We start from the raw sequence: 20192 nt of genomic DNA, 5'->3' as shown, positions 1-20192 counted from the left end.
TACTGTGTGGGAGCGCAAGCGGGATGGGGGGGGGGGGGGGAGTATGGCAAGGCGCAGGCAGGCAGCAGGCGGCCCGCGGGGCAGCGCGATACCAAGAGGGGGGCAGCGGGTGGCTGTGGGGCAGCGCACAGGAGCGGCGGGAATGGGGGGGCAGCGCGCTGGGGTAGGCGGGAGTGGAGGCAGCGCAGGGGCAGCAGGGGGGGGGGGGGGGTCAGCGATGGCGCAGCGAGGGAGGGGGGCAGCAGCAGTAGCGAGCGCCTAATAGCCTTAGTTACACTCTATAATGGTGGGTTTATTCCCTGTAACCTCAATCTCTTGAACCACCTCAAGTCTGGAATCTTATGTATTGGCAGAATATAGAAACCTCAAATTTTAAGGTAATGTATTTCCAAGGTTGTGCCATTTCTTGTCAGGACAGTCACCTTAACCTCTTCATGTAGTGCATGTATGCAGTAGACCAGTAGACATGTTATAGTGTCATTACTCTACATGCAATAAAAGTGTGCAAGCGTCTCCATACTATTGGTTCATTGAGGCCTTTCTTGGCATATTGCTTGGTTTTAATTAACCGCCCCTATTTTCCCTCACATCTCTAGTGTGAGCACTGGGACCGCAGCAAAGTCAGTAGAATTTTTCCTTCTTACGCCTTTGTTTCTGGCAATCTCTAGCAGTTTTTTTGGGCCGCAATATAGAGTAGAAATTGTAGGTGGTTATAGGTCTACAAAGGTTGGTGTGAACCAAATCTAAAACCGTAGTAGCTTAGCATGTAGAGTGCTTTGGTATAGCCTCTCTATGTTGCTTCCCACGAATGCACGAAGTGCATTGTCCTTGCTTGCTCCCAACATCTGGTAAGCCTTCTATAATTTGATCATGAAAAGCATGGCGAAGAGCATCAACATTCAAATGGCCAAACTGATAATGCTAAAGATCTCTTGTAGGAGAACCTATAACTTACAGACCTTGTTCCATCGTGCCCCCTCTGACCTCCTTGCTGGAGTCTAGATCTCGTATGGACACTGCATCCTTCGTGAAGACCACCTTCGGGCCTCACTCGCGTACTCATGCACCGAAATGAGATTGAAACCCAAGATGGAGAATAAAGTACCTTGGAGGTGTGCATACCTCATGTGTCACTTGGAATCAACTCCTCTCTATGAGCAACAATGTCCGATTTGTTGCCGATGAAAATGGAACCACAATGTCGTTGCATATTGGATAAGAAATCCTTCGATGGCGTCATGTGCCGTGAAGCACCAGTATCTAGGATCCAACTCTGAGGATCTCAAACCACAAGAGCTGTCTCAACCTCCGATGTCCTTGGAGAAGGGAGCATCTCCAAATGAACTAAGGATGGGCCCTTTACTATAGCTGAAGAAGTAGAAGCCTCCCTAGCTCGCTTTGGACACTTCCGCCAAATTTCAATGATGGCCTTATCTCTATAGTTGTTGCAATGCTGCACAGCTATCAAAATCTCTTTTCTAGCATCCGTCTTCTTGTGGTTGTTGTTACTTTTCTTCTTACTCTTCTCCTTGTTGTTGTTGTTGTTGTTGTTGTTGGAAGAATCGGTCAAAGCTTCGGAGCTTGGCTTCTTCTGCGCATCGAACTGCTCCTTTTGGTCCAATACCATTGGGACGATTTCCTCCCAAGTTATGGTGTTGAATCTGCCGCTCGTAATCTGCAAAGAGTAAAAGTTGGTATAACAAGGAGGCAATTGAGCCAAAAGCTGAATGGCCGTCCTTTGGACTGATCCTCTTGCCCATATGAAGTATCTCTTATTGGAGCTCTTATTGTTGATATGGTCCCTCATGGAAGTTTGCTTGGCATCTAGGGTTTGCAATTGCACCTCCAAAGCAATCCGCTTCATTGGAGACACTAGATCATATAAAGAGGCAAGTTGATTCCACATCATCTTCGCGTCCTTCATCAATGATGATAGATGGTGTATTGTAGAGGATAATAAATGATCAAATTCGACCATTGACATGCTTCCAGCTCCCAAACCTTCGCTTGCGCTGAATCCTTAGGCTTTTGCAAGTTGCTATATAAAGCCTCTAAGCTCGTATGAGTCGAAGACCACCATCATAGTTGTTGTCCAAATGGCATAGTACTTGCCATTCACTCCACTCCTCATCATGAGATGCTCCATCATTGGCAATCTCTTCTTGTACTTCTTCATTTTGGATCGAATTCTTCACCCCACTCCATGGTTGAGGAAAACTTGGGCATGTGAAAAGGCTAGGACAGGTTGGGGTGAAGAAGGTGCATCAAATCAGCCACAATTGCACCAAATCAGCCCCAAGAGGGTGAAAAAGAGCAGAAACCAGCAATACTCTCCTCTTTGTTGCTGAAAAATCAGCACGACAAACTTGCACAGACCACTGATTTGACTTGAGAGCACGCCTTGTCTTTGATACCGTTTTAGAGGAAAAGGTGAATCAGATAGCAATCAACTCTGCAACTGCTACCAAACCTCCTCTAGGTCTCAGGTAGCCACCGGAACTTGGATCTACTGTGACGAAACTCCACCGAACCAGCCTCCGAACTATGGCAGCCCACCACATGGGCATGGGGCAGCCAACACCTACACATGAGGCTATAGAGAGAGTGGACAGAGATCATTGGTTACAGAGAGAAATGCTGCCAAAAAACTTTAGAGAAAGAAAATGCTAGGTGAAAGAAAACACTATAGATCCCCAAAACGCTGGCAAGCTGCACAAGCACTGAATAAGACAACATTAGAATGAATCTTAAGTCAATGATCCTTGTGAAAGAATACTTGCTTGTTTTAAACCATTTATGTCACAAGATGGACACCACATGCCAATAGAAAAGAACACATTGAATAGACTTTTAGCACGTCAATAACAACTGAAACTGAAAGAGAGAGAGCACAATCGACACGGAGTGACGGAATTCCACCCCAGAGATTATGGGTCCGAAACCTTGGCGCCCCTTTCGTGTTACCATATACATGTGGTAGTGATGTGTGTGAACACACTAGGACTGCCGAGGCATTTTTTTCCCGTTTAGGAGGTTTTTTCCCCGTGTGCATTGTATATACGCCCATCACTCTAGGGCTATCTATCTTTCCATTGCACACTAAGTAATACACTCTCTGTTGTGTGCCTTGAGCTTCCTTTGTCTTCTCCAAGCTGTGTGTGTTTTCTTGCAACCCTAATTCCAACAATTGGTATCTATGCACATTGCTGTTGCAAGAGTCACTTTCCAGAAAAAACAGGACTAGGTAGCGTGCAGTTGAACAGGCTTTTATTGCAGCCCAAAGAAAAGGTGGGAACAACAATGTAACCACTTCTTATGGTTCTGTTGCGAGTGGCAATTTTTTTGTTCCGAATGCTTCTGTTGGCAGCACTTTGTATGGCAATTCTGGTGATAAGGGCAAAAAGAAGATGCGTTGCCATTATTGTAAAGCTAATGATCACTTGACCAAGCAGTGTCCGAAATTGAAGGCAAAAGAGGCTAAGAAGAAAGAGGTTGGATCCACTACAGGGTCCAATACAAGTGCAGCGATTGTAGAGTCTTCTGTGAAAGGAGATTGTGATGCTGATGTTGATGCAGAATGGACATTTAGTGCAGAGTGCACTTATGATCCTATTGTCCATGATGCACGTATGTCAGTTGTTGCAGATTCACATGTGGTATTTTGACAGTGGTGCTACAAAGCATATTACCTCACATCGTGATTTGTTTACCTCTATTGAGTCTGTCCCTCATGGGAATATGGTGATTTGTGCCAACAATGCCTCTTATCCTGTTCAAGGAGTTTGAAAGATTGTGCTTATTGTTGCAAATGGCAGTTCTTTCACACTTGTTGATGCATTGTATGTACGTGGGATAAAAAAGAACCTTTTGTCTGTATCTGCACTTGCTAGACTTGGTCTCATAGTCAAATTTGTGGATGACATATATATAGTTCATGATCTTAGTTTTGATGATGAAATTGTTGCATCTGGCCTTTTGTGTCGTGGGTTGTATAAGCTCACTTTGTATGACAAGTGTGGACAAAATTTTGCAAATGCAGTTGCAGATTCAAGGGCTGTTTCAGATGCAAAACTGTGGCATGCACGTTTTGGGGAGCTGAATTTTTCCAGTTTGCTGTGTTTGCAAAAATCTAATATGGTTGCTTCTTTGCCGCCTCTTGAAGCACCTGTCAAACATGTTTGTGAAGGCTGTATTTTGGGTAAAATGCAACGTGCTAAGTTTCCAAAGGATGGGTCAGTTCGTGCTACATGCAGATTGCAGCTTGTGCATAGTGATATTTGTGGGCATATGCAAACTCCGTCCTTGGGAAATTACTTGTACTTCGTGACTTTCATTGATGACTACTCCAGGCATGCATGGGTATATCCGTTGAAAGCTAAGTCCAAGCAATTTCTTGCTATGATTGAAAATGTCTCAAAATGTACTATGGGCACCCTCCGTTCCGATCGAGCGGGGGAGTATATGTCTCATGAATTTAATGCATTTCTGGCTAGTTGTGGGATAAAACACCAAGTGTATAGCCTCAGCAAAATGGTGTTGCTGAGAGGAAAAACAGGTCTCTTACGGAAATGGCACGATGTATGGTCAAGAGTCCAGCTTTACCACATTCGTTTTGGCTGTCATGTGTGCCACTATGTACTCAACAGGTATCCTACAAAAGCGTTGTAGTCTATGACTCATATGAAGCATGGCATGATAGAAAGCCATCTATTGAGAACATGTGTGTTTTTAGTTGTTTGGTTTATGGTTTAGTGCCACAAGCGCAGTGCAGAAAATTGGATGATAAGGTTGCCAAATGTATTTTTGTTGGTTATAGTGCTGAAAGCAAAGGTTATAGGTTGTACCATCCACAAACAAAGAGTATTTTGGTCTCATGAGATAGTGTTTGTGGAAGATTCTGTTCAGCCTTTGCTGTCATGTACTAGAGATAGTAATGTAAGCTCACAAGACATTTATGACAGTTTATTGCCTCTTTTCAGTGGTGGAAGTTCGAATGTAAATTCAAATGAGGCAAATGTACAGCCTATGGGGTTTTTGAAAAATGTTACAGATCAGCCTATTACTGATGCAGATGTACATGATGTACTTCATGACGAAAGGGTTGAAAATGAGCAGGCTAGAGGTATGCCAAAATGGCCGGTGCACACTTTGCGTGACAGTAAATTGGATGCACCTTTGTCTAGTCCTACTCATTCAGGTTCTCACCATGCCTCTTATGCATCATATTGTTATGCTTTGGTTGTGTCTAGCTTATGTGATATAGAGGAACCTCTATCTTTTGATGAAGCACAAAATTCAAAAAATTGGATGGTTGCCATGCAATCAGAATATGATGCACTTATAGAAAATGACACATGGACTTTATATTCCCGCCAGATTTACATGCTCAGATTGGGCTGGTTGTTATGACACGTGAGTGTCCACAAGTTGTTTTTGTTTCATGCTTGGCAGTTCATGTATTTCATGGTTTAGCAAGAAGCAACCTACTGTGGCCACTTCTAGTTGTGAGGCTGAGTACAGGGCAGTCTTCATAGCTATGGTTGAGTGTGTATGGCTCAGACGCCTTATGGTTGATTTGGGTGTTGAACAAGAGCTCCAGAATCTCTCGCAATAAGCGTCCACTGTGTCCTTCTCGGTCATCTGAAGATGGTTCCAAGCAGTTCGTATATCGCGTTCATACTCTCGAGTCAGCAAAGAAGAAATAAAAAGCCTCTTGAATTTTAGCCATTTAACTCGTGCTGTCTTGCTTAATAGAAGTGTGGACCACCAAGTTCGAGCATTCCCCTTCAAGTAAGAGGCAGCTCTCCGAATCTTAGAGTGCTCTGAGTAACGCCCTCCCGCGAAAGCAATGTCAAACTGCTGTACAAAAGACAAAGCCTTCGAAGCATCTCTAAAACCAGAAAACGTGTCAAATTTAATTGACTGTCCACCTTCCTTAAACTCTCGGACTTTTTTGCTTTTGTCTTCCAGAAAGTCATACTGGTTGGCCTTGTAAAAATTCTTCTTCTTTGCATAAAAGTTGCTGTCATCAGAGTCCGAACTGTCTTTCGACGAGTCCTCATTAGAATTGTCAATCACGGGGCGAGATTTAGAGTTCTTTGCCTTCTTCTTACCCTTTTCGAAGCTTTGGTTTTTGCTTCGTTTTTGCCTTTTGTGTCTTCTTCGCTCGAGTCAGATGAGCTAGAAGAAGAAGAAGAAGAAGAAGAAGAAGAAGAAGAAGAAGAAGAACTGGGTACTCCTTCAAATCGAACACGCTTCTTTTGCTTTCTGGCCTTTTCAAAAGTAGACCGACGACCCAAATAACCCAGGAAGTCAGCGCCTTTCTTCTGCTTTTTGTCGTGCTTTGTAGCTTTGTTGTGCGCGTCAAAAAGCTGAGCAATTCGTGCATCAACCACCTCTTCTAATTCTTTCTCTGTATACTTCTTGGGAGTAGGAAGTTTCTTGAGAGCGGGTTTTCAGGGTGGTTCTGTGGTCTTTTGCCACTGCGTGTGCACCTCCTCCAAAGAGGTCTTGCTCATATATTTTGCCATTTTTGGATCTTGCGCAAAATTGAGCATCATCTTTGTTGCGTCGCCGATCAATCGTTGACGCTCCATCTCTCGACGCTCCGTCCGAGTAGGCCGAGGCGGGCCGCACTCCTTGCCTGAATCTTTGTTGTGATCCCTTCCCGCATCTTCGGATGCAGAGGGAGGTGACTGATCTTTGCCTGAAGCCATAGGTGCCGCGGAAAAAATTTAGGGATCGGATTTCCCGTAGAAGAGAAATCGGCTGTGCTTTGATACCACTGTAACAGACTTGGACATTCCAAGTCAAGAATCTACCGCGACATCACAAATAACCACTTCAAAACAGTTCACAGTTCACAATTGATTCGACATTGGCCCGATTGCAGATCTTTTCACAAAGGCATTGTCTCGTGAGAAGTTCGAAGCTTTTCGCAAAGCTTTGGGTTTGCTCCCCTTTGTGGACTGATCGTGTCCTCAGGGCACGGCACTTCCTTTTACTCTTCGTGTCAGCCCTCGTTCACCGCATCACTCCCAGGGGGGATTTGTTACCATATACATGTGGTAGTGATGTGTGTGAACACACTAGGACCGCCGGGGCATTTTTTCCTTCTTTAGGAGGTTTTCCCCCCGTGCATTGTATATACACCCATCACTCTAGGGCTATATCTTTACATTGCACACTAAGTAATACACTCTCTGTTGTGTGCCTTGAGCCTCCTTTGTCTTCTCCAAGCTGTGTGTGTTTTCCTGCAACCCTAATTCCAACATTTCGGTATTTCTTTATATTTCAACAACTGAGTATAGGCCGGTACTCCATCCTCTGCACCTTTGTCCAGAAGCATGCCAGAGAATGAGCCCTAGCCTCATATTTAAAGGCCCCAGGCCCAAAAGCAGTTTACATGAAAAGTATTCAAACTCAAAAGCAACTGGCCCAAAAGCTGGCGCTGAAAAACTGCCCAACGTAAATCACGGAAATCCGTACAGGTCACCACGTGCCAATAGAAAAGAACACACTGAACAGACTTTTAGCACTTCAATAACAACTGAAATTGAAAGAGAGCACACGCGACACGGAGTGGCGGAATGCCACCCTAGAGAGTATTGGCCCTAACCTTGGCGCCCCTTTCGGGATTTCTTTATATTTCAACAACAGAGTAAAAGCCGGTATTCCATCCTCTGCACCTTCGTCCAAAAGCATGCCAAAGAATGAGCCCTAGCCTCATATTTAAAGGCCCCAGGCCCAAAAGCAATTTACATGAAAAGTATTTTAACTCCAAAGCAACTGTCCTAAAAGCTGGCGTTGAAAAACTGTCTAGCGTAAATCACGGAAATCCGTATAGGCTGCTACATCATCACTCTCAACGTGAAACGTGGAAATCCGTGCAGTTTGCCACGTCAACAATCCAACGCGAAATCCGGAAATCCGTACAATTTGCGACGTCAACACGCAAGCATTAATTACGAAAATCCGTACATCTTCTACTTCTGCTTCTTCACTTAGGGTTTAGGCCCCTCGGCCAAGATCTGCAAGTCAGCTTCGTTCTTCAGTGGCTCTGTAACTTTGCTCAAGCATTAATATAATAATAAATACCGAAAGGGGCGCCAGCCTTTGGAGCCAATATCTTTGGGCACGGAACTATGCTGGGCCGTGTCGAAGTCTCCTGGTTATCAATGCGAAAAAGAGCTAGTTTTTCTTGCTAGAGATACACTTTTTGGGACACATCGTCTCAGTAGGAGTAAAGATGGACTCGGCCAAGGTAGAGACCATTCGTGATTGTCTTGATTTGAAAAAGGTTCATGAAGTTCGAAGTTTTCTGGGCTTGTGCTCTAACCTCTCATTATCGGTGGTTCATTCGGAAATTTGCAGAGATTGCTTCTCCCTTATATATTTTGACTCGAAAAGGAGCTCCTTTTACTTGGGGACCAAAAGAGATTACAACCTTTCAAACTTTCAAGGAAAAGCTAACAACGGGACCAATGTTGGCCTTGCCGGACTTGCAAAAGCCATTCAAAGTTTATTGTGATGCTTGTGGTTGCAGTCTGGGAGCAGTTCTGATGCAAGAAGGCCATGTCATTGCTTACAAGAGCAAGACGTTCTCACGTCTTGAATTGGTTGCACAGATTTACGAGAAAGAGATGTTGGCAGTTATCCATGCTCTAACGCAATGGCGACACTATCTACTCGGAGCTGACTTCACTGTATTCATAGACCATCAGAATTTACGCTACTTGTCGGAAAAGCAGCTTTCGGAAAACCAGATGCGGTGGGCTAGCATCTTGTCACAATTTCACTTCTAGATAGTCCATGTTCAGGGATAGAAGAACTTAGTGGTAGATGCATTGTCTGGGAAGCCCTTGGTTGTGGCTATTTCCGCAATACATCATCGAAGCTTCGAGGATATGGTAGACCAGTCCGCCACAAATCTTGACTTTGCAAACATTTTTCACCGGAGAGAGAGTGGGGAGACAAGTGCAGTCTATTCCATATGGGTCGGCTATTTGATGCGCAAAACAATCTTGTGTGTTACACAGCCTTTGAGGGAAAAGGTTTTGACCGAGTGCCACTGTCCACCTTTTTCAGGCCATTGCGGCATAGATACCACCTTGAATGGTGTAGAGGGTTACTTTTACTAGCCAAGGCTCAAAAAGGATGAGGACGAGTTTGTTCGCAGTTGCTTAGTATGCCAAAATGTCAGGTGCAATGGAAGTGTTTAAGGATTTAGCTCGGATCTAGTACTCCGCACAAACACTCTAGACACTTTACTTCACTTGAAAGAACTGAACTGAACCGAATGAAAGAGAGAGAAAAAAGAGACGACACCGAATGTCGGGTCCCAAACACTCAAGGGCCCCCTTGCTCTGCTGCCAGAGAAGGTACTTTATTTATTCTTGCACAATGCTCATACAATGATGCTACATGCTGATGCTAATGGGTACTAATGCTACTGATGCTGGGTATTGGTATTGATATTGGGTATTGGGGTACTAAAGATACTGTTGGGTACGGAGGTATTGAGAGGTTCTATGTCGACGACGAGGTATTGATGGGTTCTATGTCGATGACGACGAGGTATTGTTGGAGTCTATGTCGACGACAAGGATGTCGAGGAAGAGGTACTGATGGGGTCTATGTCGACGACGAGGTATTGATGGGTCTATGTTGATGAGGAGGTTCTGTGGATCTATGTTGACGACGAGGTACTGGTGGAGTCTATGTCGACAACGATGATGTTGACGACGAGGTACTGATGGGGTCTATGTCGATGACGAGGTACTGATGGGTCTATGTCGAGACGAGGTTCTGTGGATCTATGTCGACGACGAGGTACTGATGGAGTCTATGTCGACGACAATGATGTCGACGACGAGGTTCTTGATGGGTTCTGTGGATCCTTATGCCGAGCCAAGGCACAAGGGGTACTAGGTGCTGGGGTACTGTGTCGACGACGACGCTACGGCTGAATGCCGGAATCGGCTAGCGATGTCGATGGCTAGGGATCTGCAACCACAACGAGGCTAGGCTGAAGTTCTGCTGGCGCTTCAAGTTGGAAACGCTGGCTGTCTTGGCTGAAAAACGCTGACCATCAAGAGCTAAAAACGCTGATGGAGAGTCCGAGGAACGTTGGCTGATCTGGGCTGGAAACGCCAGGTGAGATGAGGCTGAAAACGCTGGCTGCCTTCCTGCCTCCTCTGCCGTTCCTAGCGTCCAATGGTCTGCCTATATAGGTGCTGAAATTTGGACCGAGCCGGCTATAAATCAGCCACAAGACCATGCTGAAAATAGGCTGAAAATTCACTTAATAATAATGCCACAAGAAGCGGTTTGAAACGGGCTTGTAGAGCGGTAGACTTTAGCTTTCACCCGATTCTTTACTTGAAAAACTTTACTTGAACTTTACGACACAGAGGAACTTCACGAATAAACCTGTGACTAGAATTAACACTTCAAACCAACCACGGCCTTGCAACTAGCAGACAATGACACCGTGTAGGCCCCAAAGAGTGGCGCTGCTTTTGGTATTTCTTTATTCTTATAAAATTTGGGAGAAAACCTACAAGTTCCTACGAGCTGTCCCGCTTTTGCCGGGCTGAAAACGGCTTATTCTAGCCCGATTTTGGTAGCATAACCGTAGTAGGAGGCTTCACAGACAAAATCCCCATGCCAAAGGTGACTTTCCTGGCGCATACAGACACTTTCCCAAACCTGGCAAAAATCTGCAGCACGCTGAACTCTCTGTTTTCTGCCTTGAAAATGCACCAGATCACTTGACAATGATCCCATCACTTCCCCGAAGCTCCTGGGGGTATTAGAGATCAATTAGGGTCAAAACCCTAGACGTGCAAAAATACACAGCAGGCTGTAATTCATTGTTTCGGGCTTTGTTTTGCGTGCCGGTCGCATCCGTAGCAAGCCCTTGTATTCCCGCACCTGTAGGGCTACTTGCCCTTTGAATCGGACAAGATTTCTCATGTGAAATCTCTCCGAATTCACTTGTACTTGCGGGGGATTAGCAATTAGCTAATCGAGTACTTGGACAAGAGGCTCTTGCCTCGGCATATGCACATGAACCCACACAGTTGTACATATAGGTGGAAAGCCTCTAGTGGGGCATTACGATTCTGTATTCAAAAGGAGAGAGAGGTGCACGAGAGTCGAATCATCGTGCCACATAAGACAAGGGAGAAGGCAAGCTTTCCATTAAAGCTGTGATCACCTGCACCCACTACTCACACACACTTGTAGTCACTTATGAAGCAAAATCAGCCTCTCCTCTCAAATTGGGCGCCCCCTCTTCATGCTGGATTGGCAAATTTCTCTGGAGCCACCAAGTGTTCACTTTGCCTCTTTTGAGTTAATTTCCTAGTACCCACCGATTTAGAAAGTGTAGCAAGGGGCCTAAATGACTCTGAACTGAGCCTAGACACCCTTTTACTGCTCGGATTCTAGTGCTGACTGGCCCGCCCATCGCATGGCGACTTGCCCTTCTCGATTGCGGCTGAAACTCTCGGCCGTTAGCTGTTTCACACTTGCCACACTATGTTCGGCCATTTGTGACTTCAAAAAGAGGGTCCCAAAAATTAAATAAAAATCAAGGGAAAGAAACCAACAACTAAGGTTAGTGGTTACCACAGCCTTGTGACACGGTTCACACGCGCTAAATTGCCTACATATTGAAATGCTGTCCTGTGCAAGAGAGGGTATGCAACTATGACTGGCTTGGGCAAGCACGTCCTTCTAGAGGCTCACAAAGGTGCCAAGCTAGGTCCTAAGCTAAGACTCATGCTAGACTATAGCAGAAGCATGTCCACGTAGCGCAAGTGAAGTGCGCAAAGGTGAGGCACAACTGTTGAACTTCTATCTTGGGATTCTTTATGTACTTTTGATGCTTGTGGATGCATAATCAATGAAGATTCCTCCAAACGGGTGGATATTGCGGATATAGATGGGCGGCGATGTAAAAACCGACCACACGTGTTACTAGGTAGCCTTACTACTGTTACACAATACTAGCCTTGATGCTGACACTGCCTTGCGAGCAAGTACTACCACTTGAATAGTCGTGTCGTGAAAACGTTGCTGGTGAAGCTGAAAGGTAAGGGTGCTCGGAGGTATTTCCAAGTGTTTCTTGTCGACGGAAGTGGATGCAAATGTAGAAGAGGGTGAGGGATCTTGTCTCCAACTCCTTCCATATCCGCATAAGAGGCAATTAGATCTTGGTATTCAAGATCTGGGTTATCGTGTATCCAATGTCGATCTTCCTTCAAAGACATGGCAATGAAGATGGGAGCTAATAAGTCCATGATCGGGACTCGAAGATTCTTTCGGGGAAAAAAAACTAGGAGAGGTTTCTTGATGGTTCTTGGCTTTGCTTGGGTTCTTGATGGTTCTTTGCTCTGCTTGGGTTCTTGGTTCTTCTTGGGTTCTTTACGTTCTTTGGTACTTCCCTTGAGTTCGTGAAGCCAAAGCATACACAGAGCTCTTATACTAATGTCAGGTGCAGCGGAAGTGTTCAAGGATTTAGCTCGGATCTAGTACTCCGCACAAACACTAGGGGCACTTTACTTCACTTGAAAGAACTGAATCGAATTGAATGAAAGAGAGAGACACAAGAGAGAGAGAAAAGAGACGATACCAATTGTCGGGTCCCAAACCCTCAAGGGTCCCCTTGCTCTGTTGATAGAGCAAGTACTTTCTTTATTCTTGCACAATGCATCATACAATGATGCTAAATGCTGAGATAATGATGATAATGGACTGATGCTATTGATGCTGGGCACTGGTACTGGGGTACTGAAGATACTGTTGGGTACTGAGGTAGTGATACTGAGGTACCGAGAGGTTCTATGTTGACGACAATGATGTCGATGACGAGATATTGATGGGTTCTATTTTGATGACGATGACGGCGACGACGACGACGATGTACTGCTGGAGTCTATGTCGACGACAATGATGTCAAGGACGAGGTACTGATGGGTTCTATGTTGACGACGAGGTACTGATGGGTCAATGTCGACGACGAGGTTCTGTGGATCTATGCCGACGACGAGGTGGTCTATGTCGACAACGAGGTACTGATGGGTCTATGTCGACGATGATGATGTCGATGACGAGGTTCTGTGGATCTATCTCGACGACGATGATGTTGACGACGAGGTTCTTGATGGGTTCTGTGGATCCTTATGCCGAACCAAGGCATGAGGGGTACTACTGTGTTGACGACGACGATGTCGACAACGACGCTATGGCAGAATGTCGGAATCGGCTAGCGATGTTGATGGCTAGGGATCTGCAACCACGACGAGGCTAGGCTGAAGTTCTACTAGTGCTTGAAGCTGGAAACGCTGGCTGTCTTGGCTGAAAAATGCTGACCATCAAGGGCTGAAAACGCTGATGGAGAGTCTAAGGAACGCTGGCTGATCTGGGCTAGAAACGCTAGGTGAGATGAGGCTGAAAACGCTGTCTGCCTTCTGCTGTCTCCTCTGAGGTTCTGAGCGCCCAATGGGCTGCCTATATAGGTGCTGAAATCTAGGTCGAGCAGGCTAGAAACCAGCCCCACGACCATGCTGAAAATAGGCTGAAAATTCACTTAATAATAATTTCACAAGAGGCGGTTCACACGCGGTAAATTGCCTACATGCTGAAATGCTGTCTTGTGCAAGAGAGGGTATGCAACTATGACCGACCTGGGCATGAAACTTCTTGCTAGAGGCTCACAAAGGTTCTAGGCTAGGTCCTAAGTTAAGACTCATGCTAGACTGTAGCAAAAGCATGTCCACGTAGCGCAAGTGAAGTGCACACATGACACAAAAGGTCAAGTTCGACAGACATAAGTCGCCAGGACTTCTGCAGCCTTTACCTATTCCCTACTGGCCCTAGAAAGCATTGCTATGGATTTCATTTTTAATCTTCCCAAGACCCAAAGTGGACACAATGGCATTTGGACAATCATTGACAGATTTAGCAAGCAGGCTCACTTCATTCCGGTAAAGAATACAGTTAAGCTTGATCATGTGGCGACTATTTCTCTCACAGATTTTTCGGTTACATGGCAATATGGGAGAACATTGGCATGCGGTTGCAATTCTTGTCCTCATTCCACCCACAGACAGATGGGCAGTCTGAAATAGCAAATTTAGTGGTTTTGGATTTATTGAAGTCTTACATTTCGGATCAAAAGACTCAATGGGAAAAGTACTTGCCCTTGGTGGAATTTTCCTACAACAACATGGTTCACTCATTGACAGGGAAGGCGCCATTTGAAGTAATCGAAGGTGCTAAGAAGGCTCCTCCATTTCTAAGCACCAAAGGTAAGATATTTGAAGCACATCAATACACGAGGGATTTGGACACTGCTTTTGTCAAGGTTCGCTAGGTTCTTGAGAAGTCTCAAGTACGGCATAAGAAGGCAGCGGATAAACATAGACGCGACTTGCTGTTGAAGGAGGATGATTTGGTGCTCTTACGATTCAAGAAGGCACGCCTGAGGAAACGCAAGGGAATTGAGAGTCTTTTTCCAAATCTTAGTATGAGATATTATGGCCCTTTCGAGATTCAAGAGAAGATAAATGATGTATCCTTCAGACTGAAGTTGCCAGATACTTGGAAGATTCACAATGCTTTTCATGTGAGTCTATTGAAACCCTTCAAGGGTGAAATTCTAGTCGATAGGGAGCCTGAGGAGCAACCTGAAGTAGAAGAGAGCGAGGAGATACTCGTTCCAGAATAGATACTGGCTCACAAGGAAAAGAAAGTGAAAGGTAAAGTTCTTAGTGAAATTCAAGAACTATCCGGTAGTAGATGCGAAGTGGATGGAGGAGGAGGACCTAGCAGATACTCCTCAGATATTGGAACTTTACCTTGAGGCTTTCGGTCTAGCTGCGTCTATTTCGAGAAATCTCACAGATCAACAAGGTTGAATCTGGTGCAGACGGGACTGCACAAGAGGAGAGTTACTCCGCTCCTTTGTCACAGATTACCCAGATGGAATAAAGTCACTGATTTTCCTTCGGATTTCAGTGATACTGATATGCTGACAGTATTCTGCTGTATGACTTTATGAACGAAGAATTTTACCTTGAGGCTTTCGGTCTAGCCGCGTCTATTCCGAGAGATCCCACAGATCAACATGGTTGAATCTGGTGTAGACGGGATTGCACAAGAGGGGAGTTACTCCGCTCCTTTGTCACAGATTACCCAGATGGAATAAAGTCACGGATTTTCCTTTGGATTTTAGGAATACTGATGTGCTGACAGTATTTTGTTGTATGACTTTATGAATGAAGAACTTAGAAATAGAGATTCTCGAAAATGGATCTGAATTATGTGTGCTCTCTCATTCGATTATGTTTGAGTGCAGATTTGAAAGAAGAAATGACTGCAACATTTCAGTCTTGAGATTCTATGGACATGATGGCAATAAGAATCAGTTAATTCGGGTCTGGTGTGGATCTAGATGCGATTGCTAAACACGTTGCTAGGAATCATGGTCCTAGAATTGGATGAATTTTTATGTGATATGATTTGAATGTGATGTGAATTTTTAGTGACTGTCGTCTTTGTGCAAGTGCTAGATTTGTGTCCTCTAATGCGTCTGTACTTAGAGTCGGTGTCTACTGAACTGATATATGGCTTATGTCTGTTTTTGCAGGCATAATCGAGGGCGATTACAATTCTTTCAAGAGGGGGATATGTCACAAAGTGATGACGTGGCACTATCCTAGTAGATGGAGAAAACCAACTTTTAAAAGTTGTTCCAACCTATAGTGACATGGCCCAAGGGACACAAGAAATTAAAAATAATTGATGACGTGGACAACTGTACGGACGTCCGAGAATTGCGTCGACATGCTGACGTGGACAAGGGTATGGAAATCCCCAAAATTCATTGACAGTGCTGACGTGGCAGCGTAGGACTTCCGCGTTTTGTGTTGGTAGCTCTTGGGCCTAGAGATTTTGAGTTTGAAGCTTTTCATGTACTGTTTTTGAGAGTCCATGGGGCCTTTGAAATTGTACAAAGAGGGCCTCTTGTCTCAAATTACGGACGATCACCCGAGTAGAGAGGACCCTCCGACTCTGTAACTTTGTTCAAGCATTAATATAAAAATAAATACCGAAAGGGGCGCCAGAATTTGGGGCCAATATCAAGGTTGTACCGTACGTATGTATGGATGCTATCCGTACGGTACGTCCGTACAATATGGATCCGTTCCGTACAGATTGCATCCGTACGGTGCTTTTTTTTTTTTTGGCAGCGCGTAAGGCGTCCGATGGTACGATAGGGTAGCACTTTAGTTTTTGGGCAAAACTCTCTGTATTCACTACACAGAGTTGTGCGTTTCTGTAAAAGTTGCAGAGCAGGTACAGAGCAGGTCTGTGAGCGCCTTCCTTGCGAAGAAAACACCATTCCTCGCGAAGCTAACCCCCTTTTGAACGTTCACACCAATGTCATCGAGATTGTGAAGACTCCATGGCAATCCGGATCAGGTACACGACGTTGGCAATGCAAGTACTGTGGGGTGCAGAAGACGAGCACGGTCACTCGTGTCGTGAGGCACTTGACGGGAATAGGATGTACAGCCAATTGTGGAGCATGCAAGAAGGTGCCTCCTGCTGTAAAAGATCAGCTGATTGCAGAAAAATTCCCAGCAATGGCAGGAGGAAACAAAGGTAGGGGAAAACAATCTACTCAAGACGCTCTTCATGATGCCCTTCTCGGAGACCTTGGGGACACGGACACTCAAGATCAAACGGTGGGAAGTAGTGAACCTAGTGCACAGGCTCAGTCTAGCAGGAAGAGGGCTCGTGTCATGCAAGATGTTGAGGATGTCGCAGACCACCTTGCCCTTGCATGTGCATACTCAATCTTGGATCAAGGAGCGACAAAAGGTGGCGGAGATGGAGATTGCTCGCACTCTTATTGAGTGCAACATCTCCTTCAATGTATTGAGGACTGACCAATGGAAAAGGATGGTGAAGGCTATTGCTTAGGTTGGTCCCACAGATACATGGACTGGCTTAGAGTACAAGAAAATGCGCACGACAATGCTTGATGAGCATAAGGCTTTGATTGATAGGGCTTTGGTTCCAGTGAAGGCAGGATGGAAACAATTTGGGTGCACAATCATTTCAGATGGTTGGAGTGACATACGTCGACGACACATCATCAACATTCTTGTGTCATCTTGCCTTGGCACTTATTTTTTGCGAGCCGTGGATGCAGGGAAGGCAGGGGAACATATCACAGGTCAGTTCATTTACACGCACATTTGGCAGGCCATTAAAGACGTTGGCGCAGAGAATGTGGTACATGTTGTCACTGATAATGCATCAAATTGCAAAGCAATTGGTGACTTGATTTCAACAGAGTTTCCATCCATAGTTTGGACCCCTTGTGCTGCACATTGCCTTGATTTACTCATGGAGGGGATAGGGAAACTCCCTTGGGTGCTGCCTATTGTGTCTGATGCAACAAAGATCACCACTTTCTTTCGCAAGAAGCACAAGCACTTGCCATCTTCAGGAGCCAGAGCCAGTTGGATATGGTACGGCCTTCAAAAACCAAGTTTGCCTATATGTATTTGGTGCTTCATAGGCTCTTCAAGCTGAGGGATTCCCTGATGCAAACAGTGGTGGATCCCAAATGGAGAGACATGCACAATTCCCAACAGGAGAACACTAAGTACATCCAGAGGCATGTTCTTGATGAGAGCTTTTGGACAGAGGTGCAGTCTCTCACAGTGGCTTTGCAGCCTGTTCATGTGTTGTTGCGTGTCACGGATATGGAGGGGTCCACATTGGGGCTGGTTTACCATTTGTTCTTGCAGATGAAGAGCCACATTGCAGAGTGTCCTTTGTCTCAGCAGCAGTATGTTTCCTTGATTGCATCATTGACAATTGTTGGCAATTGTTTTTTTAAGGTAGCTCGGAGCTGCTACACTGAGATGTTTCTTTTTTTATGTCTGTGTGCAGACGAGACGACATACTGGCTATTGTGGAGAGTCAGTGGACGTTCATGAGCCGTCCTATACATGGAATGGCTGCATGTCTCTATCCTCTCTACAAAAAGCTAGAACTATTCCATGATAGAGATTTGCTTGCACTGCGCGATTCATACATCTCGTTGAGGTATGACGAGGACACACAACTGGAGATTGATGCTGAGATGACGAGCTTCATCAACAGCTTAGGCCCTTCCTTTGTGCGGCCAGTGGCACTGAGACAGGAGGCCACCAAGTTTCCTTTGACTTGGTGACAGATCTATGGGAGACAGGGTCTTCCAAAGCTTACAGATCTTGCATTATGCCTACTTTCGCAGGTAAATACTAAACCTAAACCATTGCCACTTTTGCTGCCTAAATCATTGTAATTTCCCAATTGAAGGATTGCTCTGCGGGTGCTTGTGAGCGCAACTGGAGTGCCTACTCATTGATCCGCACCAAAATACGCAATAGACTAAGCACTGCACAACTAGAGAGGTTGGTTTACTGTAGAGCCAACATGAAGTTTGTGCGAGCCTATCATGCTTTGGGGACACCAAAGCAGGTAATATTAAATATGTGGTTTTGTTAACTCGTCGATTTTACTCTATGATGATATGATCGAACTCTTTGTAACGTACGTTCGGTTTTTTCTATGAGCAGGTAGATCCCACACAGGTTAAGATGGTGCGTGATCCCACTATAGAGAACATTGAGTAGCAAACGAGAGATGAGCAGGAGGAGATTCTTCGACTCCTTCATAGAGAGTTGGAGAGTGTGGATCGGCGTGTGACCAGATTGCGAGCACGGGCATACAGCATTCCACTCCTAGATCGAGTTCTAGATCCAGATATTGCACGACGTGAGAGCATTCGCAAAGGAAAGCTTCCTGTCCGCAAAGCACGAGGCCGTGCAAATGAGGTTGTTCGTCTCATTCACACTACAGAGGAGGAGGATCTTGAGGATGTTGCAAAGCAGCCATAGGTGTCTATGGTTGTGGAGCCAGAGTACGACGATGAGGGCAATGTCTTAGACACATGGAGACATTCTCTCATCTGCAGAGAGCTCATCTTCATCCGATGATGTGTTCTAGGCTAGTTGTCTTGGGAGAGAGAGAGACTTGAGTTTCTTGACTGAGGACTCCGTTGGGTTTTTTCGAGTATTATTCATGCTATGTATTAGTTTTAACTTTTGGCATTTGCACCTTGCTGGTTTATGAGCTTTTGTAGTTGGCATCAGACATTGGTCATGATTGATATGTCATTCTCATTGGTCATGGTTGATATGTCATTTTCATGCCCGGATGATTATATTGTTGAGTTTTGTATTTGCAGTATTTTGATCATCATTAGTCAATCTTTGGATCTTCACTATTGTATGATCATTGATGTACATTGTCTCTTACCTTACAATGCTATGTTGCTTTTAAGTTTATGGTATTGAGTGTATCATACTATTACTAAAATCTGGTATTGTGTCCCATGTTCGTATCATGGACCATGGTAGGTCACTTGATTGATGTTTAATGAAGGTAGGCCTTTTCATTTAGCCATATAGATTGATAGTTTATATATTTGTAGGCTTCTTTTGTGAAATTTCAAATGTTTTTTCTAATTTTTAATGGTTTTTTACCAATAGTGCGTATTTTTACGTACCTTAAACCTCAATCCATACAGGACTGCGTACCTTACGTACCGAATACGTACAGTATTTTATGTTTGGTTCCACCTTGGCCAATACCTCTGGGCACGGAACTACGCCGGGCCGTGTCAAAATCTCTTAAGTTGTGATTAAGTTTGTGAAGTGTTTTCTACTGATTTCTCTTGTGTCGTGTCAGATTCCCGACTTGGTGTGTCCAAGTCTGTTACATCACCACCACCCTCCCTCCCTCTTTTCCTTTTGTTTTTTGTTAGTGGCAAAGCATTAGAAGCTGAATGCTTTGACCTCTGTGAAAGTAAAAACAAGCATTACAAGAAAAAGAGACAGAAATCGTAAGAGGGTGTTGTACAATGCTTTGAATGGGAAAGCTCTGTTCAGAAGGATGTAAGTGGAACTTGGGATCTTACGCAACTGAGGGTTTATCGATTGAGTTGGAAATCTTGTGTTACATGTTTGTTTAACACCACATTCAAAATCATATTTTGCTTGACTAGGAAGTTGTAATCGCCAAGGAGGTAGCAGAAAGTCTGAACATTCTCTCTGGTT

General features: G+C 44.8%; 1 protein-coding gene and 1 pseudogene across 2 annotated transcripts in view; both read left to right on the top strand.

Moving 5' to 3' along the window:
• PFC1 (Ribosomal RNA adenine dimethylase family protein) overlaps positions 1-20192 on the top strand; it is an 81205-nt gene that overhangs the window by 59825 nt on the left and 1188 nt on the right. The gene's annotated exons all lie outside the window — the stretch shown is intronic.
• Positions 8860-20187, top strand: LOC147423215 (uncharacterized; annotated as a pseudogene).

This window comes from Adiantum capillus-veneris, chromosome 26, assembly GCF_014529385.1.
Source record: "Adiantum capillus-veneris isolate H3 chromosome 26, ASM1452938v2, whole genome shotgun sequence".
Lineage (NCBI taxonomy): Eukaryota > Viridiplantae > Streptophyta > Polypodiopsida > Polypodiales > Pteridaceae > Adiantum > Adiantum capillus-veneris.
The sequence above is the reverse complement of the archived record's forward strand: the minus strand, read 5'-3'. Positions and strand labels throughout refer to the sequence as shown.